Below are 23,543 nucleotides of genomic sequence, written 5' to 3' on the forward strand. Positions count from 1 at the left end.
ACAGTTGGTTTGTGTCATTGGAATTTTTCTGGGTAAGGTTATTGTAGCCCCAGTTTTTTTTATTCTTGGCCGTTTGGTCCCTCAGGGTTTTTTCTTGTGGCCAGGGGGGTGAAGTTTGGCTCTCACCAGGATGTCTTTGAGGTTTGGGTTTTTCCGGTAGGCTGATATTATTTTGCATTTTTCTGGTATGGTGGTTTGTGAGAGTGTTTTTTTAAAGTTCTCCTTGATCACCTTGTTAGCTTTTGTTGCATAACCTGAGTAGGTGGAGATTAGGGGGCTGAGGTTTTCCTTGTTATGGTTTTCGGTTGCCGGAGAGGGGTTCTCTTTTGTGGGTTCAAGGAATGTTTTTTGGGTTTCCCTGAGGAATGTTCTTGTGTAGCCCCTATCCCTTAGGGTTTTCAATAGTGTTTGTGTTGCTTTATCCCTGTCGGATGGGTTGCTACAAATTCTGTGGAATCTGAGTAATTGTGATTTAAGCAACCCTTTAAAGACATGTGGTGGGTGGAAACTTTTTTTGTGTAAAAGTGCGTGTGTATCTGTAGGTTTGAAATACACCTTGGTGTCAAGGATGCCTGTTTTTACGAAATTTGGACCCTTGAACACTGTGGAGTCCAGGAAATTGACTTCCTTTTCGTGTAGTACTGGGTCAATTTCTATGGAGTCGTGGTGATTGTTGAGGACTTGGGTAAACTCCTCGAAATCTTTGTCGGAATGGCCCCAAATGTCATCAAGATATCTGACGTATTTTTTTGGAACTTTATTGCATTTAAGAAAGGCTGTTTCTTCCCATTCTGCCATGTAAATGTTTGCATACGCAGGTGCAAACCGTTTGCCCATGGCCGTTCCCTTAGTTTGGAGGTAGTATTTTCCGTTGAACTCAAAATCGTTCCTAGTCAGGCTTAAGTGTAACAGATCTAGGATCTCTTTGTCCGGTCGGTTAGGGGCAGGGTATTTTTTAAGCCATTTAGTCATTATTTCCATGCCTTTGGGGATGTCGATGTTTGGGTAAAGGCTTTTGACATCCTTAGTGAAAAGTTTACTTGGTTCTTTTATGACTGTTTGTTTGATTATTTGGATAAAATCTGTGGTGTCTTTGAGGTAACTCGGATGCTTGTTGGATAATGGAGTTAGAAATGAGTCCAAATACTCAGCTATGCCGTAGCTTTCGCTGCTACAGTCTGAAATGATGGGTCTTCCTGGTGGGATATTGTCTATCCAGCTATTTTGTGGTTTGTGTATTTTGGGCTGGATATAAAACAGTCTCGGTCTGTAGGGGGCCTGTCCCTTGAGGTAGGTACATTGTTTTTTGGTTAGGTAGTGTTTTTTTGTTAGGGTCTAAAGAACGAGGGATATTTGGCTTGCTGTTTCGTCTCTTATGGGATTATTTAGTGGGTGGTAATAATTTGTGTCCTGAAGTTGGCGTAGAGCCTCCTTAACATAGTTTGTGCGTTCCATTATTACTATGGCGCTACCTTTGTCAGCTGGTTTTATGATTGTGTTTGGGTTATTACTCAGTTCTTGTAGTGCTTCTTCCTCTTCTTTGGTAAGATTGGACCTATCTTTTGTTAATTTAAGATTGGCAATTGATTGTTGGTCCTTTTTTATGAGTTCCAAAAGGGGTTGGGGTAATTTGGAAGGGTCTGGTTCCCAGTCCGAGGGCATGTGGAAGGGTTTCTTGTTGGTGGCTGGCGTTGGACCAAACTAAGTGAATAATTTAAGTTGTCTGTGGTATTGTGTGAGGTCTGCGTTTAGGGTGTTTCTTTTGCTGATTTTGTTTGATGGTGCGAAAGAAAGACCTTTTTTAAGGATTCTTTTTTGGGAATGTGTTAAATGTGTTGAAGAGAGGTTCAGAACTTCCTTGTCCTGGGTTTAGGCCAAAAAAGATTTCCAACTCCTCCACATTTTGTTGGCTGTGTGGATGGTCCAATGGAGATTGTCAGGTCCTGTGGTGAATAATTCCTTTGGTAGCCTTGGGATTTGGCAAGCGGTTTCCTTGATGAAGTAGTTCAGGAGTTTAATGTTGTCCTTGAGGGACAATCATGATCCCTGTGGTAAACTGCTCCAACAATTTGCCACAGGGATCATGATTGTTGCTTGTGGGAATGTATCCCTGGCAGCTCGTAGCATTGCATGCAGGTCTTTTTTTAGGTGGGTAGGATTGCCTATTTTACGGTTATTCAGTCGGAATGAGAGTATCATGTTTTGGATATCGTCTGAGGTTGGGGTTTTGTTTTTCAGGAGGTGTGCTGCATGGCTTAGGTTGGCGCCTGGATAGCAGTCAACCTGAATTTGGGGGTCGTTAATAGGAGGCAGTCTGGAAATGTTTGAATCCCTTATGATCAGGATCTGTCTTGCTGAGCTTAGGGTCCAGTTTAGGTATTTGTTACCTAGGTGGTCGTGGGATCTGTATAGGGAGCAGGATTCTGTTGGTTTTGAGGTTTTGTTGTTGTTTGTTGGTGGGGGTAGTAAGGGTAGGATTGGGCTCATCATTGTGCTTTGTTGGCCTGCTGGCATAAGTTTTTCAGGGGTATAAAGTGGTTGTGGAGACCAGAGTGGTTGTGGGGAGCTGAGTCCCATTGGGGATCCAAAGTCTAGGGAGAATTTAGCCGTCTCCGTAGGTCTTTTGTTAGGTTGGGGGTTGAGTGGAATTGTTGGATTGGTTGGATAGGGTCTTTCATTATCATGTTCTTTGGGGGTTGAGGGGTTGTGTGGGGGGTTGGTTCAGCAGGAGGTTCTGTCGGGTTTTGTATGTTAAGGATTTTTCCTTTTGCTTCAGCAATTGTTTGGTTTGTGATCCTTCTGAGATCTCTTTTGCCCCATCTTATAGCAACTGGTAATGCTTGGTCCCAATTCTCTCTAGAGGTTGGAGCAAGGTTGTTTATGCAGGTTTCCATGTTTTTTTTGGTAATGTTACTCCAGGATTTGGAGAGTGGTATGTGTCCAGTTCTTTGCATTTCCAGTTTTAAGTTGGTTGGTCAGTGGGTTTTCATAAGCTGGACAAACTGTGTTGATAAGGTGTTTTTGGGTTGTTTTGAAGAATGATGGAGTTGGGGTTGTTGGTTCACAGTTGGTGAATTTGAGGTTATGGTAACATTTGATGTATGATGCCATGTTCTTCACAAATTCCCGGAAGTTTTTTTGGGAGTTGTCCGGTTTGTCATGGTTGAGTATCTAGGGAAAGCACAGCATATCTTGCTACTGGGTCAGAATCTTATTAACCTGAAGTCCCAGTCTCTGTCACAATAAATAAGCTTTATGTTTTATGTATGTTTTATATATGTTTTAGGCCTGTTGGCAGAAAGCCATTTAAAATGTAGCCAATGACATATAAAGAATAAAGAGCCTTTTTTCCATGTCCACTGAAGTTTCTCAGCGTGCTCTGTCTGGTCCAGGTAGCTTTGTCATTCATAAGACTACTTTTACTTTTATACTTTAAGTAAATTGCTAAGCCTGTACTTTGTTACTTTTACTAGAGTAAAGAAGTTAAATCAGTACTTCTACTTTTACCAGAATATTTGTTAACAAAATTATCTGTACTTCTACTTGAGTTTGGGCAGGGAGTACTTTTGCCATCTCTGACGGTCATTGGTATGCAGGTCTCTTGATGTAATATAAGCAAATACATAAGGCCCCACCCAACAGTTTGTGATACGTGGCATGTAACTGTACGTCAATGATCAAGCTTGTTGCTGTGACCAAGAAACCACCAGCAAAATGATTGATATACCATCAGTTCCGAAATTTTGTTGGATGCCAAATACTTGAATTAAAAGTCAGAATCCAATTAACATGTAAGAACAATACAATGCACGTCCAGCTTCTACATTTCCGCATGAGTCAGCTTCCCCAATTTCTGGGTAACAGGAAAATAGCCTGATAAGCATACATGTGCAGCTCAACTTCAAAAAGCCAAAAAGCAAATGCTTGTGGCTTAAAGATCGATCTCCCGCTCATAAAACATCAGCCAGGTGCAGTCTCTGTGGCGCAATAGGTCAGCGCAGTTGGATGTTAACCGAAAGGATGGTGGTTCAAGTCCACCCAGGGACATTTGTTGTTTAAACAACCTTGAGGGAGCCAACTCTGGGATTTATCCTTCTGCAGAAGACCATAGAGCAGCCCGAAGATAACCCTAGTTATAATTGGCTGACTTTGTTTTTGTCTTAATGTGGCTGTTGTCAGATTAGCTTTCCTTTATTACTATTCGGAATTCCCCCCTGCACAAAAGGGGCATGTTTGTGTGAAAGCAAACAGCTCATCTCTGGTGATGTTAACTTCTAGATTTCATGCATGTTAGCTCCATGTTGGTTGTTGGTGCACTAGTCAACTCAAGAGACTGTGATCCGTGTTTGATGGAAGATGGATAAAATTACCTTTTTACTGGCACTTGTGAAAACATAATGTGGCCATGCAGACTGATTTTTTTCAGTGGTCCAATTCAAAGCACGTCAAGCCATTACATGTTTTACCACAGTTTCTTCTTTTATTCAGTGATATTTATATCTCCTTGAGGGAGTCATCCCAAAAGGATTAATAAAGATAAGTCTAAGTATATCTCAGAAAACAATCCAAAAAAAACTGAACATCCTCCAGGGATGTAGCTCAGTGGTTTTTTATACCTCAGGCTATCAGACAGCCCAACAAGCACTTTAAATGTATAAATTTTTACAGTTTCACTATGTACTCGTACTGTTGTGTAGTATATGGCATCACACTCCAGTTTGTTATTTACCTGTACTGTAGTGCAGTATATTTATTTTGTAATGCTCCAGTTTTTATGGGTGTTAAAGCAGGTATGAGTACTGTAGTTTCCATATTTATGGATGAAAATCAACTTGTCATGCAATTAAGTTTACTCTTCAGCAGGTGGAGACATTTCACTTCAGACACTTGCAGCAACAGCTGCTTTGTTAAACATCAACAGACTGGAAATAGAAGTAATGCTGATACAAACCGTAGGAATTAGCAGAGGATGGTCTCCATCCATCAACCTCTGGGTTATGGGCCCAGCACGCTTCCGCTGCGCCACTCTGCTTTGGTAATCTGAGTCAACCAAGGTTCCAACAATTTATGGGTTGTAAAGTTTAACATTTGGTAGACCTTGCAACTATCTTTTATGTGAGCTTCCTGATTACTCACACATTGAATATTCACATGTAACACTTGTGATTGGCTGGTGTTTTAAAAAAGGGCATTGTGAGTACAGATATAAACATCAGTAAGTAGTCTACCAAGTTGCCTCTTATCATTTTAGTTTGGAAAGCGGCACACCCAGTGAGGCTTACCGCGATGGTTTGGACTGGGTCGACTAGGGTTTTCTGCTGTTCTCGAGCAGACGGCTGTACTCACCCTGATTTCTCTTCAGAACACACAAGTCTTTTGCCTTTTACTAAAGACTTCCTTGGAGGTGAACGCCGATGAGTTGAAACTATTTTTGGTGGGCTTTGGTGTTAGGCTGAGCCTTTTGTACTTGTGAAAAACAAATATGCTGTCCTTAACTAGACTCAGATTATTAACAGCAGCTAAATAATAGAAGCAAGACCCTTGCCAATTTTCATGGGCTGTGGACAGCTACTGAGACACCAGGACTCCCCCTGGCTGAAAAATGGCTAGAATCTCTCTTCTGGGTGGGATACTTGTCAATTGATCTACGAGCTTATGTGAATGTTTTTGTTTCCCTCCAGAGCATACTTTATTAGCTCCCTTCGATAGCTCAGTTGGTAGAGCGGAGGACTGTAGAGGCAAGAAGCTGAAATCCTTAGGTCGCTGGTTCAAATCCGTCTCGAAGGAGCAGTTTTTTCCAGAGTTTCCTTCGGGGATCTATAAAGTGATTCTGATGTAGACATGGACAGACCACCCAAAAGCATAATACTTCTTGAAGAAAAAAAAAAAAAAGGGGGGGGGATGTAGAGTTATTTTCAGTAGGACAGTAGGACCTGTCTCTGGGTCCTGAAAATTGGGTCAACAATTTGCAATTATCTTTAAAGTTATGATATATAACTTCTATAACAAAGGTTTGGACACAGTGACCACTTACTTCATTTTGTAGTTCAGGAGACTGTTTTTTCCACAGGTGGCAGGTTTAGAAGCCTGGGTAGCTCAGTCGGTAGAGCATCAGACTTTTAATCTGAGGGTCCAGGGTTCAAGTCCCTGTTCAGGTGTAAAGTTGCACATTCTGCTAGATGAGTTGTCCATTAGGCATGCCTGAATGCTTCAAAAAATTTCCAATCTCTTGTGTTCCATGCACAATTCTTCAAAAAGAATTGTGGCTGTTTTCAAGCAGGTTTGTATCATAACAATGTTGCTGGTAAGTTTAAATGACAATAGGCAACCTACATCCATCTTGCTAGCACCCAAATCTCTGTACTCATCTCCCTGCTTGGATAGAAGGTCATCTGGTGGATTTTTCCTGTCACGAGGGCTAAGTGTTGTGGTCTGCTGCATTGCCCAACCTGTGTCGTGTCTTCCCTTCTTCTGTGTGTCTTGTCTGTCTTGCCGTGAGGGCGTTCCAGGGGATCTAGAGGCGTGGCTTTCCATCTACGTTCCGTCATCCACTCAGCTGTTCCTCATCACTCATCACCCACTGCAATACATAAACCCGGGCTGACCGCCTCTTCAGCGCCAGATCATTACATGCACTGTTGTGGTAACTTGGCTCCTAGTCATTTGCGCTCGTGTTGTTTCTTTTTGTAATCTAGTAATAACTTTGTTTTTGGTTCTTATTTTATTTTTTCTAATTCCACACCAGGTATGTGTGTGTGTATGTGTGTGTGTGTGTGTGTGTGTGAGTAAGAGAGAGACAGAGAGAGAGAGAAAGAAAGAGAGAGAGAGAGAGAGGGGGGGCGGGGGGCTGGGGGGGCAGCTGACTGTCAAAAAATCTGTCTGCCATCTCTCCGATGGCAGAGATGCAACGGGAGTCGCATTTAAACCAAGCAGCATGTCTGAAACCCACGTTCACCAGAAATCTACTGGTTACTATGTATGTAAGTACTACAAACCGAAGTTAAAAACAAACCTGAAGCTGAAGAAACCTATAGTCAGAAAGCTCAATCTGGCAGTGGAGCCATAAAAACACCACATGCCAAACAAACTACTTAACAATTGCCTTTCGAGTCACTGACTGATCACATTGACTTGATAGAAAATTTCTATTTTAATGTTTTTACGTGATTCGTTGGTCTAGGGGTATTATTCTCGCTTTGGGTGTGAGAGGTCCCGGGTTCAGCTCCCGGGCGAGCCCTGAAGGCAGCATCTGTTACTTTCGTAATCTGAAATTTAAAATCAAGTTTAATATTAAATTAACCCAGATTAGGAACAATTAAAAATTGTAGTAGAGCATGCTGGCAATTTTTCATGTCCTGCTTCAACTGCACGCAACAGAAAAAAACAAAGAGGAACAATGAGCAGGACATGGCTCTCCTTTTTCATACATCGCGTCTCTGCCTGTCAGAGATTTTTATTTTTATTTTCTAATTTATTCAATCTATTTGATCCGAAGAACACAGTCTTCCCCGCCTCTGATCAACCCATATCAATTGCATGCTTAAAATAACATACCGGTTAAAGCCCCGCCCATTTCAAGACAACCCGACCCACTTCCGGATTAATTGCTGTCCACTTCCGGGTTAGGCCCCGCCCAGTCCGAGCACAGACACAGATACAGATACAGATAATGCTGTACTCGCTCATCCCTACCAGGTACTTTAAGATCAGAGGGTAAGGTCTTCAATCTTCTGAGGTATGATCCCAACCAGAACCGTGCCATAGCTGCAGTCTTAGGATTTCTGGATGGGGCCGTGGCTCCCTAAAAACAATAACAGGTCCGACACTCCTTACCCTCCTTTATCCTTTGGCTTCTTCATCACTCTTCTTTGCACTTGTTCCCACTTGGACCTCCACAGGAAATAAAAGATGGCTCATTCCAGGTCCAAAATCTCTTTTCTGGGTGGGATAAAAACAGAAGATTAAAACCGTTGCTTCTAGTGTTAGTCCTCTAAGTCTCCAGTAGCCTAGTCCCTGCCCAACTTTCCCTAACGTGTCTGGCCAATTTGTTTTCCCATCCCCCTGCCAATTGAATTTTACCCCAAGTATTTTTTGGTCGGTCCGGGTCACAGTCAGGGGGAGTCCTGTCGGCCAGGCACGGCCAAACAGCAAAGCCCACCAAACATAGTTTCAACGCATCGTTGTTCCCCTCCAAGGAAGTCTTTAGTAAAAGGTGAAAGACTTGTGTGTTATGAAGAGAAACCAGAGTGAGTACAGCCGTCTGCTCGAGAGCAGCAGAAAACCCTAGTCGACCCAGTCCAAACCATCACGGTAAGCCTCACTGGGTCTCCAAACTAAAATGATAAGAGGCCACTTGGTAGACTCCTTACTGATGTTTATATCTGTACTCACAATGCCCTTTTTTAAAACGCCAGCCAATCACAAGTGTTACATGTGAATAATCAATGTGTGAGTAATCAGGAAGCTCACATAAAAGATAGTGGCAAGGTATACAAAAATGTTTAACTTTACAACCTGTAAGCTGTTGGAGCTTTGGTTGCCACCTTCCCTCAAAATGTGAATGACAGATTTTCCAAGGCCTGGTTAGATGCTGCAGAGCAGAGTGGCGCAACGGAAGCGTGCTGGGCCCATAACCCAGAGGTCGATGGATCGAAACCATCCTCTGCTAATTCATATACTTTGTATCATCAGTAAGGCTATTTCCAGTCTGTTGATGTTTAACAAAGCATCTGTTGCTAGTGTCTGAAGTGAAGTCTCTACAATGCTCATACCTGCCGCAACACTCATAAAAACTGGAGCATAATACAAGAAACAAAAACATAACAGTACAAGCACATAAATACAGTAAAATAGAAACTGTAAAACATGTACTGTTAAAGTGCTTGTTGTGCTGATATAAATCAAAGTCAAAAACTGGCACACCTGTTGCATATCTGCTGGACAACACAACGTTCACTGCAAATCTTGTAACACATTGGATGAAAAAGGTTGCTTCCAGAACTTGAGATAACACAATATTGTTCATGAAGGCACAACTGTGATGTGTCATGGGTTTGCTACCACTTTTAAAGAATGCTTTTTGTTATCAGCAGGGTTCAAACCTGCTCAGGGAGACCCCAATGGATCTCAAGTCCATCACCTTAACCACTTGGTCACAACAATCTGAATAGCTGTGCCATATCTGTTTGCACAAATGTTCATAAACTTTTCAATTGGTTAGTAGTAGTTAACAGGCAAAGTGCTGCCTGTGTCTGTGGATCCTCGTGGAAGCAGCTTGATTGATTGATATGCTCCCTTATTTGTACCATAACAGAGATCTAATATTTTATCAAATCGGGTTGGGCGAGTAACCTTTCTGGCTAATCTTCACAAATAAAGCAAGTAACCACACAATGAAAACTACTGCGATGGCTGGGAATCTAACCCATGTCAACTGCTTGGAAGGCAGCTATGTTTACCACTATACCACCATCACTGGACAGCACAATGTTCACTGAAAATCTTGTAACACATCTGGGCATTGACACTCAAAATGTGCTCTATCACTGAGCTACAGCCCCTGAAGATTTTCTGATTTTTTTGAATTTTGTGAGATCACGGAATTAGAGAAAAATATGTAATGTTAATGTTGTGTATGGCTTCAAAAGCTGGTGTTGGCTGAAAATCAAACCTGGGCAAAATGCTTGCACTGCTATTGTACAAATCAAAGTTAAAAAGTAATATCACTTTTCTGAATAAGAGCTCTTCTAGCTGCCAAGCAAACACAAGTAATACTTTGAAAGGTTCCGTGGTGTAATGGTTAGCACTCTGGGCTCTGAATCCAGCGATCTGAGTTCAAATCTCAGTGGAACCTGTTTTTAAGCCACAGAACAGGTGAAAATGATCAACCTTTCAACTTTCCACATCTAGTTTAAAGTGAGCTTACAGGTTCAAAATGGAGCTGAACACGGAGGAGAATTCCTCCCTAACGGGCGCTCTGCTCTGCTCCGTGCCCCCGCTGTCCGGTAATAGTTAAAGCAGATAAAAACCTAAAGAACACTCAAAAGCTTCAAGATACAACTTACTTAAGATGCTTCTTCATTCACGTTCAAGAGAAGGCCTGTTTCCAGCCAGACTATGAAATGATTCATGAAATCCTTGTTATTAATATCTAGTCAGTCCCATATGGTCTAGCGGTTAGGATTCCTGGTTTTCACCCAGGTAGCCGGGTTCAACTCCCGTATGGGAATTGGTATCTAGCCGATGAAGGTCTGCAGCAAGATTTGTAAGATCTGTGTCATTGGTCCTGTATTAAATAAGAGCTGTATGTACCCTATGGTGAATATGCATGTCCCCAAACCTAACTGATATAATGATAATAAATAGACATAATATATGTCTCTATGATCAAACACCTATTGTAAAACTTTAAATAGACATGGTGGTGGGGAAAATTTGAAAATCTGAATTTTGAATTATTGTATTTTTGACTGCCAGACCAGACTTCTTGCAGTGTTTTATCAACAAGTGATGTATGTATTTATGTGCCCTGTTCCTGTCATATGTATGGATGTATTCATAAAATCCCTGTTATTATTCAACGTATCAGTCTCATATGGTCTAGCAGTCTGGATTCTGCCTGAATAACCTTTACACACATTCTTAAGGAGTCCTCTGGAGACTACAATCGTACATCTGAGAAAGCTTTCAGTTAGTTTGATTTTACATTCATTTGGCCTAAGTGGTGTCCAAAAGGTCTTGGTGCTGCTCCTAAAGACTTCTAATAGTAAGAAAAATCCTGGTTTTCACCCAGGTGGCCCTGGTTCAACTCCCGGTATAAGAATTGGTATTTAGCTGGTGAAAGTCTGCAGAAAGATCTGTACGATCTCTGACATTGGTCCTGTATTAAATCAGAGCTGTAGTTACGTACGTAAAAAGGAAAAAAAGTGGAGGATTAACGCAAGAAGTGTTTAATAAAGATGTGCAAGTACAGCTGTATCTGTATCTATAAACCATATGAATTATCTGTATCTGTATCTGGCGGGGCTAAACCCAGAAGTGGACAGGATTTAACCTGGAAGTGGGTTGGGTTGTCTTGAAATGGGCGGGGCTTTAACCAGTATGTTATTTTAAGCATGCAATGGATATGGGTTGATCAAAAATTGTTATATTTATTGCTGAATGCCAGGGACCCGAATGGCAAGGCTGCGGCCTCAAGGCTAGTAAATAAAGGTTCCATGGTGTAACGGTTAGCACTCTGTACTCTGAATCCAGAGATCTGAGTTCAAATCTCGGTGGAACCTGTTTTTAAGCCACAGCACAGGTGAAAAAGATCAACCTTTCAACGTTCCACATCTAGTTTAAAGTTAGCTTACAGGTTTAATGTCCTTGGCCATTTAGACTGTAAACAGTATGTTGGTAGGGGCATGTTGAGGAGTCACCTGGTCGTTAATGTAACTGAAAGGAGTTCCAAATTTGACAGTGTTGACTGGAAGTGATAGGCTTAGGTACATGGGGGATACACACTTTGCGTTCAGTCTCGTAATCACCATAGAAATTAGGTATCACTGAAATATGAACTTGCTGCAGTCAGAGTACACAGTGTTCATCCTGAATGGGTCAGTATAGTGCATCAGAACTGCTTGTTGAATGGTCTATTAGCTTTGGAACCCCCCTTTCCCCACAGCTTTCAATTGTCAGATATGGGTGGGTGAGTGGGCTCTGTGTCTAACCCTTTCTGTGTAAAAATTGAACGCCCATATATTTGGGCTGACAGTTGAGAAACCTTCCCTTGTTAACTATGACATGGATGACTGAGAACCTACTATATCATGAAATGATTATATCATCATTTTTTAAACAGGTCCTTCTGAAAATGTGAGTTTTCAGAGTGGTCCAAGGCGCTGCGTTCAGGTTGCAGTTTACACTGGAGGCGTGGGTTCAAATCCCACTCTGACAACTAATGTTTTCATCTGGAACTAATGTCTGAGACATGATGTTGGGAATAAAGAACATACCAGTTATTTGTATGTAGGAGGAACACTACATACATACAAGAAACGCAATTGCAAGTAAAGTGTTTTGTGAGCATTTTTATTGTCAACAGATGTAAAGTTACCATGTGTTTGTACACAGTAGACATATCTACTGCTGCATTCACTGTCTGTGGCAAGTCCTTCAAAACCTGTTCTTGACTTGCTTCTTCCCACATCCTCTGAACGCTTAGCTAACTAAATGACTTACAGTATGTGAGTGTCAAGTAATGTTATTGTTGGATTCAGGTCCAAATTTTGACATTTTAGTGCAATGCAAAGGTGCATAACAGATTGCTTTCTACTTACCTGGAGCGATGCAAAGCAGGGGGGACCAACTAGTCAAGGAACAGCAAGAGACTTGGTATTTAAGACTACAAACTGACTATGTGACAGATGTGTAATCTGTCATGTCCTGCCTTCTGAAGCTCTAGCCAGGAGCCATTCCTCACCTAAAACAATATGAGTCATTCCAGTAAGTGAAAAGGAAACTCACATCTACAAAGATAAATTTGATGGATGTGACTCCCTGATGGTCTAGTGGATTCGGGGCTCTCACCGCCGCGGCCCGGGTTCAATTCCCGGTCAGGGAAAGATCAAGAGTTGAAGGATTCAGGTGTAATGTTTGAAAGAATTAGTTTTTGGTTGATTTAGATTTGTCAAATTCCTACTCATTAGTTTAACGCTAAAACCCTAACACTTTAAAGAGTACCATTTCCTTTAAATCAGACCCCCGACAGCGGATCTATCCTTTTGTCATAGGATAAATGGCGTGAAGTCTGAAAGAAACAGTTTTCTAGAGCAGTGTTTATCATAGCAGGTCCCAGGTTGAGACCAGAGCCTATCCACAGAGACAAGATGTTCTTTTTCAGATAAGATAGAATGACCGGTCAAGAAACTTAACGCAAGGAGGGCAGATTCACAAATACTTAATAGAACCAACTGTCTGCCTGAAGTCCACTAATTGTTTTGTTTAAGATTAAACTGTTTTACATACCAGGGTTTTTTCTTTCCTCTGGGGACACTGGATATAAAGAAGTGTATTACTGATTGTATTCACACAGAACTGTTACTCTGTAACTTGGTGCATTGTAAGAGCTGCACTTGTCATTTTTGATTGTTCTCAGCAGAAAACAATTCAACTTTCACCGGAGACTAAACTTTGATCCAGTTTGCAGCCTGTCTTTATTCTGTTTCAACAGAGTCTTACTTCAAACCAAATTCCTCCCTCGCTGTTCAAGAAACGTCCACCACAAACTTGGCGTTGTCGGCAGGATTTCAAGGAGGGATCAGATCGGGACTCCGCTGGTAACTGATGACAGTACATCCAGGGATCTCATGATCACCTGCCTCTAAACCTCGCCAAACATCTTTGAGAGACAGAGGGACAGAAACCACTGAGGGCTCGCTGATTCCACTCTGAAATCCAAAACGACAAGGAAGCAATTTCAAACAGCAGGGTAAGTTCAAGTTTCAATTCTGTTGGATAAATTATTTAAATTGGACATTGAGATGGTTTGTGAGACAAATATTGACTGTGATTCAACTGAGGGATTCGGGGAAAGTTATATTTTGTTTTGTAAAACTTTGGGTTGTGTACAAAACAGGAAAGAAGAGAAGCTAGTTTTTTTCCAATTTTTCTGTTCACACTTGGCACTATTTCACATCTTTTATCTGTAGTTCTCTATTCTTTCAGGACTTAACTCTATCTCCCCCACCGCTTCTTTTTTTTCTTGTTCTGTCTTGGCAAGAAGTATTATGCTTTTAGGTCATCTGTCCATCTCTACATCAGAATCAGAAACACTTTATTGATATGTGAAGGGAAACTCTTGAAAAGAGTGCTCCTTCGAGCCGGATTTGAACCAGCGACCTAAGGATTTCAGATATATACTTCTACAGTCCTCCACTCTACCAACTGAGCTATCGAAGGGCGACAATGTATATAAACACACTTCCCATTCTTGTGAATGTGATAACACAGGGCCACCCTGGAGGGATTTTCTGACTGGGCCTGTAGCTCAGTGATAGAGTGCACTTCACAGTCTCAATGCCCAGATGTATTACAAGATTTGAAGTGAACTTTGCATCGCACAGCGATGGTGGTATAGTGGTGAGCATAGCTGCCTTCCAAGCAGTTGACCTGGGTTTGATTCCCAGCCATCGCAGTAGCTTTCTTTGAGTGATGTTACTTGCTTTATTTTACAAGAAGACAGCAGAAAGGTTACTTGCCCAACCTGGTTGGATTAAACATTAGATCTCTTTGGGCTGGACGATTATGGCAAAAGTGATAATCACGATTAGTTTGATCAATATGGAGATTATCACAATTATTTGTTGATTTTCTACTCTAAAGTGCTGGAAAGGAAGGTTTCACCAATCGTTGAACCTCAGGTTAACAAGGAACAAGTTCAACCCAGATGATACAGCTTTAAGACATCACTTTGGTCACCTTCCAGCTATGTCATATATGTAAATGGCAGTGATGGGATTTGAACCCACGCCTCCAGAGAGTCTGGAGCCTTAATCCAGCGCCTTAGACCACTCGGCCACACTACCTGCAGCTATCGGTTTTCCGCATCGTGACAAACACAACCACCATAACTAATGGTTTGCGTGTTAATGTTATTGGAAGAAAACCTTTGCAAGGAAAAAGCTAATATTTTATCAAAAAATGTTATCTCTCTTTGTCATTTTTCTCTTGCAGTGATTTTAGAATATTATAACCAGCATTAAGTGAGCAAGTTTAGGTCTGTGTGAATATGGGCTGAGCATTTACCTGGGCTGAATTTGTGAACATCTTCTTCTGCATATTCACTGTAAAGAGCCATTACTCCTCCAACTGCCAACTGTTGTTCCAGAGACAATAGGATATACAGTTTTAGATTGCAAGGTAACTGTCCAAGACCAAAGACTACACGGAAAATACCTCAAGTGATCAAAACAGTTTGTAAAAATTTGCAGCACAGATATAAAACCACTCTTTAAAATATGTTCATGTACCATTCAAAAACAAAAGTACAATCATGAAAAACATACTACTTAGATATTCCAGCAATCCTGGTCACAGCACCGGGGGGATCTGCATGTTCTTTCTTACCAGCAAGTTTCTGGAGGTTCAAATGGCATCTTTGATGGCGGCCAGGGTGAGACACTGATTTGCAAAGTGTATAGCTGTAAATCTGCTTCCTAAAAACAATAACAGATCCGGCACTCCTCTCCTTATTTTCTCTTTTGGCTTCTTCATCACTCTTTTTGGCCTTACCTCTATTAGAAAGTACGGTTCTGCAAACCATGTACATATTAATCTTTGCGGTCATTGGTATGCAGGTCACTTGATGTAATACAAGCAAATATATAAGGCCCCACCCAACAGTTTTGTGATACGTGGTGGGTAACTCTATGTCAATGATCAAGCTTGTTGCTGTGAACAAGAAACCACCAGCAAAATGACTGATACATCATCAGTTCAAAAATTTTCTTGGATGCCAAATATTTGAATTCAAAGTCAGAATCCAATTGACATGTAAGAACAAGACAATGCACGTCCAGCTTCTATCATCAGTCAGCTATTGCACCCCCACTGCTGCTGTATGTGGACTGTGGCTTCTGCGTCAGTGAGGGGTCCAGCAAGCTGCAGACAAAGTTTGGGGAGTGGCCAGACCAAAGGAGGCCACCATCAGCCTCATTGAGCGGCTGCTGCAGGAGCTGGGAGTGGCAAACGGGAGGGACCTCATGGGGGTGCCACTGCTGGACCAGGTGCGCATGGAGCAATCTGGCGTGTGCAGCAACGCCACGTCAAGTGCAGGACCTGCCTGGTGTGCAGCTTTATACAAAGACGGATACCACCAAGAAGGGGAGTGTTGTCCTGACCAAGTATCTCTGGAATCATTTCATTACCACCTGAACAGGTTCATTCCAGGTTGGTGTCTCCCTTACAGTACATCATAAACACCCTATATAGTGTTTTCTGAAAAAAAATCATTAGATTGGAAAGCTAGACCTTTTTAATGGACTATTAAAATTTTATTGTTTTGTCAGGAACCAGTACAAATGCGCTGAATTTCCATCTTTACCTCCTGGAAGGCCTGAACAGGTGGAACCAGGATCGGGGGAGTGCGGCGGTGACGAGTAGGCCATCGTCTCTGCTCACCTACGCCGGGCATGTGACCCAGTGCGTCAACACCAGCAGCTTGAAGGTGTTTGGCCGGCCATTTGTGCCAAAACTTCAGGCCACCCTCCAAATCCACTGGTTTGCTAATGTAATAATAACTGTCTACCTAGTACAGTGAGGAAATAAGTATTAGAACACCCTGCTATTTTGAAAGTTCTCCAACTTAGAAATCATGGAGGGGTCTGAAATTGTCATCGTAGGTGCATGTCCACTGTGAGAGACATAATTTAAAAAAAAAAATCCAGAAATCACAATGTATGGTTTTTAAACTATTTATTTGAGAAGTGGGAGAACTTGCAAAATAGCAGGGTGTTCAAATACTTATTTTTCTCACTGTATGAGGAATAATGTCTTTTTAACAGGCAGAAACCTCAGACTAAAACTGACTCATGGTGGGCAGTCATCTGACACAACCAGTTGGGGGAGAGAGAGAGAGAGAGAGAGAGAGAGAGAGAGAGAGAGAGAGAGAGAGAGAGAACGGAATAAAAAGGCAGCAGTAAAGGTAATAGAACTATTACTAATAATAGTAGCAATAATAGTGCAGGGCGTCCAGCAGGACCACGGTTGGAGCTGCATCCACTACTCAGGTGCCACCACAATCCAAGGAAGTCTGAGAGGGAGAAAGCACAAGGGCTTCTGAAAAGAAGAAATATTAGTTACATGCATGCTTTTTTCAAGTATCAACAACAGTCATAAATATAACCTACACACATCCTTGCAGGGGCACCCAGATTTGAACTGGGGACCTCTTGATCTGCAGTCAAATGCTCCACCACTGAGCTATACCCCCACACACTATGTTGAATATGCTTATGGTGCAGCAAAACAATGGCTGGGCCTCCACCATGTGTTACCTTCACAGTCTGAGAAAGTATCCAAATCTCATCTACTGTATGAAAGGGAGTTACAGTTTTCTACAATTGCTATGACAGATTTTTCAATACATTTAACAAGTTTCCTTAACTCTTAACACACCAACACACCCAAAACACACAACTGGCAAAACAGTTAATTTCATACTCAAAATCACACATTGTAAACTAAACTCCAAAACTAATTTTCAAAATACAATAATACACTAACACTACACACTATGTCTAACAAAACACTGCAAACATGTTTCAAAATCAAATAATTATTCCAAACACTAACACATGTTCTCCTCCAACAGGAACATTTAGTCAATCATAACACAATGACAAAAAAACCCACTATCATCAGCTGACAGTATTTTGTATTAATCATAGATTGTGTTTTGCACATGCATTTTCAATTTAATTTTATTTATAGTATCAATTCATAACAACAGTTATCTCGAGACACTTTACAGATAGAGGAGGTCTAGACCACACTCCAGAATTTACAAGGACCCAACAGTTCTAGTAGTTTCCTCCAGAGCAAGCAACAGTGCGACAGTGGCGAGGAAAAACTTCCTTTTAGGCAGAAACCTCGGACAGACCCAGGCTCTTGGTAGGAGGTGTCTGACGGGCCGGTTGGGGTAAGAATGAAGAGTGGAAATAACAAAAATTAGAAAAAATAGTAGTTTGTAGCAGTTCTTTGTAGTAGTTCATGGCATAGCAGGGCACTGTGGGCTTTATAAGGCACAGCAGGATGTAGCTGGGCACCGCAGAGTGTAGCAGGATGAACATGGCATCGCAGAACGTGTAGCGGGACCGTGGCGACAGTTGCTACCATGATTTTGGAGCCTCTCTGATCCAAGGGAACATGCTGGGGAAAAAGAACATAAGGACTCCAGGGAGTGACTCCCCAGAGCTAGGTTAGTAACAAGCATTTCTGGGACATGGATGCACATAAATGGAAAAATAGAAAGATAGAGAAGAGAGGAGCTCAGTATGTCAAAGGAAGTCCCCTAGCAGTCTAAAACTATTACAGCATAACTAAGGGAGACAGGGTAAAGAGAGGGGCCTGGTCAGACTAGAACTCTCCCCAACCGGATCGGGCTGTATGCCAAGTCTCCCTTTAGTTTTATTATATTCTGGAATATATCATAGATAGATCTGACAACTATGACGAGAAGCAGGTGGGCGGGTTAGGCGGACGCTGTGACTCCTCACTCCCTAACAATATTCAGTTCTATGCCCTAACTATAAGCTTTATCAAAGCATAACCAGGGTTAGAGAGACAGGGTAAAGAGAGGAGCCTGTTCAGGCTAGAACTCTCCCCAACCGGATCGAGCTGTATCGCCCTGCCTCCCTCTAGTTTTATTATATTATAGCATCTTGATATGGACTCTATAGCTATGCTTTCCGTGTCTTTTTAGCAAGGCCCAAAACATGCAGTCCCTACAAACCATACACAACCAGGTAGCACATCCAGAACTGGATTCTCACCTGCTGAAGTCTCTTCAGGTCAGTTTCCAGACACGTTCCTCCTTCATGTGTCCAGGAGACACTGGGAGAGAAGAAGCTGCTCGTTGTCCCTCGTCAGTCCTGAAGTCGATGTGCATTTGATGTGAAGACGCCGTCACAGTTCATAACAGAGCCAGTCAGTGTGAGAGAAGTCCCCCATCAATTCAATTCAATTCAATTTTATTTATAGTATCAATTCATAATTCAGATGATGGAGTTCTACTATCTGTCCACTAGATGGAGCTAACTGACCATCTAATGAGCTAAAGATCAGCAACCTGTACAGCAGCAAATATCTCTCCAAGTGGCCTCCGTGTGACATATTACTTTGATACTTTAAGTACATTTAGCTGTTAATATTTACAACCTTAATACTTTTTTACACTACTTTTCTAATTGGGGCCAAAAACCAAATCCCAAATTAGAAAAGCTAATTAAATTAGATTTAGTCTGAATGTTCAAACACACAGCACAGCAACACAATCCAATTTTTATGGAAATAGGAGGCTGCTGCAGTCTGCCGTACAGGTTGAGCAGAGGCCGCACAGTTGACCAGCGGGCAGCGGCCGGGCAGCTGCACACCAGGCTGCCGGATGGTGTTGCTAAGACGGTGTTGCTAAGAACTATTATTAGACACAGACACACACACCAACACAAACACGTATGTAACAGAGATTTTGCAATTGATTAGACAGATGAAAAGCATTTCAAAAGAAAGATATCTTTCTAAATGTTCGACGGCCGATTTTCGGATTGATGTGTCAGGGCTTTAAGATCCTTTTAGTTTAACATGAAACAGCCTCGAAATCACCATCGCCAAACCCACCAGCCTCGTGTGTAGAGCTGCATATCTCCACATGGAAGTGAGGGAATGAAGAGTTTATCTCAACCAGACCTGAGTGGTGATTGTTGAACAGTGGAAAGACGAAGCAAGATGGATTCTCATAGTTTAATTTAGTTTCTTTCCACTTTGTATTTTCCAATCATAAAACTACTGATTATTTACATGGAGTCTGTTGGTAAATCTAAATCATAATAGGAAGGGCAGGGCTGTTTTTTAACTTTTCTCCTCCGTCTTGCCAACTTGGTTCCACCCCTGAACCAGGACTTTGCAGCTCTGCACATGCAGTAAATGGTCATTCTGAAATACTAGTTTCCCCTCCGAGTCCAAGACTCTGGGCATGAGGTCACCTGGAAGAGACCACAGTTAACAACCAGGGTCCAGGTCTGAGTCTGGGGAAGTGGGTGATGTTGGAGGGGCAAGGTGTCTGTGGTGGTGAAGTTGGAAGAGGGTTAGTTTTTGGCAAAATACTTCAGAGGGACTCTGTTCTGCCCCAATGTAAAAAAAACCTCTGGAATCTACCACAAATCAGATTTTCATCTGAAAACATCACATCATAGATAGAGATAGAGCAGAAGAGTTGAATCCCTAAAATGTTTGACCCCAGTGTGTTTTTGTATTTCCAGACTCCTCCCCCTTCTCTACCTGAAGTATAGTCTCCCCCTCTCCTACTTGAAGTGCCGTCCGGATTTTCATTTGAGTCCCGGCGTCACGGCACAGTACACGGTAGTCTGGCTGCCCTGAGACTTCATGAATTTCAAGGAGGACCCTCAGCAGCGCCCCCAGCAGGGGGAACCAGCCCTTAACATTGGTACGGTTTTGCATCATAACGCCGTCTGTACAGCGCTTAACGCAAGAAGCATTAACAGCTTTATCCATCAGCAGCAACTTGCGTGTAGGTATTTGTAATTTATTTTGTACACAACAGTGTTCAAAGCACCAATGTTTTAGTTTAAATATACACTTTGCTACGTGTTATCATAACTGAGAGATGAGAAACTGAGAACTGAACCCCCGATAAAACAAGCTGAGTATCTAGCCACTAGTGTATTATTGTCTGTGGTACCAGCTAACTGACCATCTAATGAGCTGAAGATCAGCAACTTGTACAGCAGCAGGTATCTCTCCAAGGGGCCTCCGTGTGACATATTACTTTGATACTTTAAGTAAATTTAGCTGTTAATATCTACTACCTTAGTACTTTTTTTTCACTTCTTGACATTTACCTTTTACCAGATGTCAAATCTGTCTGGATGATCAGGATATGACTGATCCTCCTTCACATTTGTCACCTTCCTGTTGTTGTCAGACAGTTTGAGGTCTCTGTGTACTGAGTTTCATCAGATGATGGAGTTCTACTATCTGTCCACTAGATGGAGCTAACTGACCATCTAATGAGCTGAAGATCAGCAACTTGTACAGCAGCAGGTATCTCTCCAAGGGGCCTCCGTGTGACATATTACTTTGATACTTTAAGTAAATTTAGCTGTTAATATCTACTACCTTAGTACTTTTTTTCACTTCTGACATTACCTTACCAGATGTCAAATCTGTCTGGATGATCAGGATATGACTGACCTCCTTCACATTTGTCACCTTCCTGTTTGTTGTCAGACAGTTTTGAGGTCTCTGTGTACTGAGTTTCATCAGATGATGGAGTTGGTATCTGCACTAGATGGAGCTAACTGACCATCTAATGAGCTGAAGATCAGCAACTTGTACAGCAGCAGGTATCTCTCCAAGGGGCCTCCGTGTGACAAATTACTTTGATACTTTAAGTACATTTAGCTGTTAATATTACTACCTCCCTTTTCTTACCACTCCTTGTTTTTGTCTGACATTTACCTTTACATTCACCGCTCCCTCCATCTTGGGTGAGAATAATATCTCCAATTAAAACAATAAAAGCATCTTTCTCCTGACTGCAGCAGAAATCAATTTAATTTCTACTCACATTTGTGGCGGGTCTCTGGAGCACAGGCGGCGTCCCCACCTGTGTGACCTCACGTTGCAGTGGATTGTGGGATACCCTTCATGCTGGAAGCTGCACTTTATATCTAGCTGAAAGAAATAAAGGAATGCGGGGATACCCATAGACTGTAGATATTGATTATATTATAATATTAACGGTCTAGGGATTACCCCCTTTCTGGTTTACATGTCCCTGACTCTGCTGAATTACTTTATGCCCGGTGGGACAAAATGTGCCCCCCCCCCCATTAAGTGATCTATTGATGCTTTACCAGTAGACCATATATTATAAATCCTCCAATAGAAGTGTTTTAACTCGCAGGCCGACTCCATTGCACGCGTAACGAAAGGAGCGGATGTTCACACTACGCTTCACCAGAATCACCAACTGGCGACAGCGGGCAGAGAGCAGCGGGGGGTGCGTATTAGAGGGTTGGCGCTCCTATCCCATCCCGAGCTTCAGTGTTTGCCGGTAGACCTGACCGGACTCCAGACCATCCAAGATAGAGATCTACTGCTGGGTTTGCAGCTGAGTTAACCACACAGGCACCTATTACAGCCAGAACTTAACTATCTGCTCTACACACAGACAAACAGGACAGTCTCTGTGTTTTACGTCGTGTGTGCTGGCCCCTTTCACACAGAAATGGATCCTAAAGTGTCTGAATTTCTTTTACATTAAACTACCGATATCCAGGAAACGACTTCATGACTGTCAGTGGAGGGATCTGCATTTTGGTTTTGAGAGTTTGTGTTTTTTATTTCTTGTTCCCCCCCCGCATCTACAACATAGAACGGATGAAGTGTTAGGAACATTATTAAAATACTCATGAGAAGTAGTATTCATCCTCAGCCCTTTAAGACAGAGACTAGAATTCATCCTCAGCCCTTAAGACAGAGACGTAGTATTCATCCTCAGCCCTTTAAGACAGAGACCAACCTGGCAGCAAGAACTCAGGGTCCACCTGCCCTGCAGCTCAGCGCCAGATCAGACTCGGACTCACTCCTCTTATTTTAAGCAGCCCGACCTTAAAGAGTCTTCAGGTCTGCAGAATGACAAACTACGTTTTTGTGGAAAAAAGACATTAATCTATACAAGCATACACATTTAATAATGTGGGATACATTATTAACATTACAACAGATGTCACACATGACCTTTAACTTTAAGAAAGGTTTAATGTGCAATTTTAGTTCAGACCGTCCCATAAAACATCTCAGTCGTTTGAAAGGGAAAGTACCAAACATAGTTAGTTCTGAGGGCCATCCTTCTTTTCTTCACAAAATAAAATTTTTATAATGCAAATCACCCAGACAAGCAGCTAGCTTCTAACAACCTATACTATAACTATACACGATATACAGTCCCTGACAAAGTCTGTCGCTTGTGTACAAATTGACCTGAAGTGCCGCTGAAATATATTTCTAATCAAGATTTATTTACAAGAATGGCTCATTTAATCCCCACAGCTTTTGTAATAATGTTTCAGTGCAAAAGAAACTGGCAAAAAGTATTCTAAATTCACAGCTTGGTAAGCCCCATTGAGTCCATTTTTGCAAAGACATAAGTGTTGTCGCCTTGTCATATGAGCTTCACCTGGGACTAATAATTGATCAATCAGTCTCAGTGTGGTAATAAAAACAACCCGTACACTAGACCTTCACATCAACTGCAACTAGACCTCTGCAAACATGCCTAAGATTCACCTGAGACTAAAGTTTGGATTATCAAGAGGCTGAGACCAGATCCACTGCTGATGTGGCAGACACCTTCATGTGTCTCAGCGTCAAGAACAGAGGATTAAAAAACTTTGAAGACACTGGAGGCGTTTTGACAAGCCCAGGTCCGGCAGAACCCCGCAAGAAAACTGCTCGAGAGGACCCGTTTGTTGGCTCGAAAATCCAAGGCCAGCCCAGCAGGCTCCGAGAGACCTGGTCACCTAACGTCCTGTGTCAACCAGAACTTTTGTCGGATTCTGTCTCGAAATGGCCTCCATGGTCGAATCAGTGGCCAGAAGCCGGAACTAAACAAAAGACAATTGAAAAACTGTTGGCATTTGCCAAGGCCCACAGCTTGCTAAAAGGATGGATGCTGGAAAAGTGGAAGAAAGTGGATTTTCAGATGAATCTTCTGTTTAATTACACCACAGTCGCCGCACATATAGCAGGAGACCTACTGG

The 23,543-nt window shown here is 42.1% G+C and overlaps 1 long non-coding RNA gene and 8 other non-coding genes across 9 annotated transcripts; 5 read left to right on the forward strand and 4 right to left on the reverse strand.

Moving 5' to 3' along the window:
* Positions 1–5,342: 5,342 nt before the first annotated feature.
* Positions 5,343–5,459, forward strand: LOC116681396 (U5 spliceosomal RNA). The gene has a single exon (XR_004330010.1). It is a non-coding gene; the product is annotated as a U5 spliceosomal RNA (small nuclear RNA).
* Positions 5,460–5,699: 240 nt separating this feature from the next.
* Positions 5,700–5,787, forward strand: trnay-gua (transfer RNA tyrosine (anticodon GUA)). The gene is given in 2 exon segments: positions 5,700–5,736; positions 5,752–5,787. It is a non-coding gene; the product is annotated as a tRNA-Tyr (tRNA).
* Positions 5,788–6,085: 298 nt separating this feature from the next.
* Positions 6,086–6,158, forward strand: trnak-uuu (transfer RNA lysine (anticodon UUU)). Its single transcript has one exon. It is a non-coding gene; the product is annotated as a tRNA-Lys (tRNA).
* A 1,979-nt stretch (positions 6,159–8,137) lies between these two features.
* LOC116681395 (U5 spliceosomal RNA) lies at positions 8,138–8,250 on the reverse strand. The gene has a single exon (XR_004330009.1). It is a non-coding gene; the product is annotated as a U5 spliceosomal RNA (small nuclear RNA).
* On the forward strand, positions 8,202–20,355 carry LOC116681394 (uncharacterized). The gene is made up of 3 exons (XR_004330008.1): positions 8,202–8,212; positions 19,317–19,386; positions 20,344–20,355. It is a non-coding gene; the product is annotated as an uncharacterized LOC116681394 (long non-coding RNA).
* On the reverse strand, positions 13,854–13,941 carry trnay-gua (transfer RNA tyrosine (anticodon GUA)). The gene is given in 2 exon segments: positions 13,854–13,889; positions 13,905–13,941. It is a non-coding gene; the product is annotated as a tRNA-Tyr (tRNA).
* trnag-ucc (transfer RNA glycine (anticodon UCC)) lies at positions 14,105–14,176 on the forward strand. Its single transcript has one exon. It is a non-coding gene; the product is annotated as a tRNA-Gly (tRNA).
* trnal-aag (transfer RNA leucine (anticodon AAG)) lies at positions 14,486–14,567 on the reverse strand. Its single transcript has one exon. It is a non-coding gene; the product is annotated as a tRNA-Leu (tRNA).
* On the reverse strand, positions 16,901–16,972 carry trnac-gca (transfer RNA cysteine (anticodon GCA)). Its single transcript has one exon. It is a non-coding gene; the product is annotated as a tRNA-Cys (tRNA).
* Positions 20,356–23,543: the final 3,188 nt, after the last annotated feature.

The sequence above is a fragment of the Etheostoma spectabile genome, unplaced genomic scaffold, assembly GCF_008692095.1.
Source record: "Etheostoma spectabile isolate EspeVRDwgs_2016 unplaced genomic scaffold, UIUC_Espe_1.0 scaffold00018612, whole genome shotgun sequence".
Taxonomy (NCBI): domain Eukaryota; kingdom Metazoa; phylum Chordata; class Actinopteri; order Perciformes; family Percidae; genus Etheostoma; species Etheostoma spectabile.